Raw genomic sequence first — 1084 nt, 5'->3', positions numbered from 1 at the left:
CCATCATTTGTGCTGGTCCTGTATATCTCCGGGGTTCTATCCTGGATAAATAAACACATCTGAAATGCGATCTCAGGTACTGGGAAGGGACCAGTGCTCCCACTCCCTGCTTCACTGGCAGGGATATGCTTGTTCATTACTGTCCTACAACTTTTGCTATTCTATACTATATAAAGGGCATTACTCAGACATGTGAGCAAATGGACCGTGAGGTAATGTGTGGTGCCAATTTGAAGCTGCTAAAGGACCTGACAGTTTCCTAACCCCCACCCCCTCTTTTAATCATGAAGAGGAAGATCACAGACAGAACAAACACAGAAATGACAGCAGAACCTCAGAGTTACAAACACCTTGGGAATAGAGGCTGTCCGGAAGTCTGAAATGTCTGTAACTCTGAAAATGAGTTTTCAGTGGTTTTAATAAATGTGTGCACCTGCTATCTACAGCCTCAATCTGATGAATAATACAAGGATACACCACAGTAATGCAATACTCATATTGTTATAGTTCTAAAGTCTTTAAAACAGTACTATAAATGGGAAAGGCTACATATAAGTTACCATTGAAATCGTAACTGAGCAAAAACAGACTTAAACGTTCAGCAAAACCTGGGTTAACGTAGTGCTTGTTTTTAAACAAAAGACATTCTCACAGCTTGCTCAGCTATTCAGCCTCCTTTGGCTTGAACTCCCCCCCCCCCAGCCCGTACTTTTTCTTTGAAGAAAAACAGCAACGTAACCCTAGTTCAAAGCAGTGATGGCTATGTTTATTAATATTCCACATGGTCTGATGGGATAAGCATTAAAGGTACATCACAGCTGCCACAAGGATGAGAGAAGACAGCTAGCAAACCTTAGCAAGCACAAGTGTTTGTTCAAAGTGAAATAAATGAACACAGGCCTATACAATCTAATCAAATGAGTTTGAATGTGGAAGTATTGATTTACTCTCCAATCCAGCAGAGCAGTCAAGTTTTACACCCAGCAGCCTGTCGCGGAGCAGGTGCAAAAGGAAGCGAGGCTCGGGACCTGAATTCAACTGCTTACCTAACCCCCCCCCCCCCCCCCCCCTACTCCCTCCCTGC

This window comes from Acipenser ruthenus, chromosome 36 (assembly GCF_902713425.1).
Source record: "Acipenser ruthenus chromosome 36, fAciRut3.2 maternal haplotype, whole genome shotgun sequence".
In the NCBI taxonomy this organism is placed as follows: domain Eukaryota; kingdom Metazoa; phylum Chordata; class Actinopteri; order Acipenseriformes; family Acipenseridae; genus Acipenser; species Acipenser ruthenus.
This window is presented reverse-complemented; position numbering follows the sequence as displayed.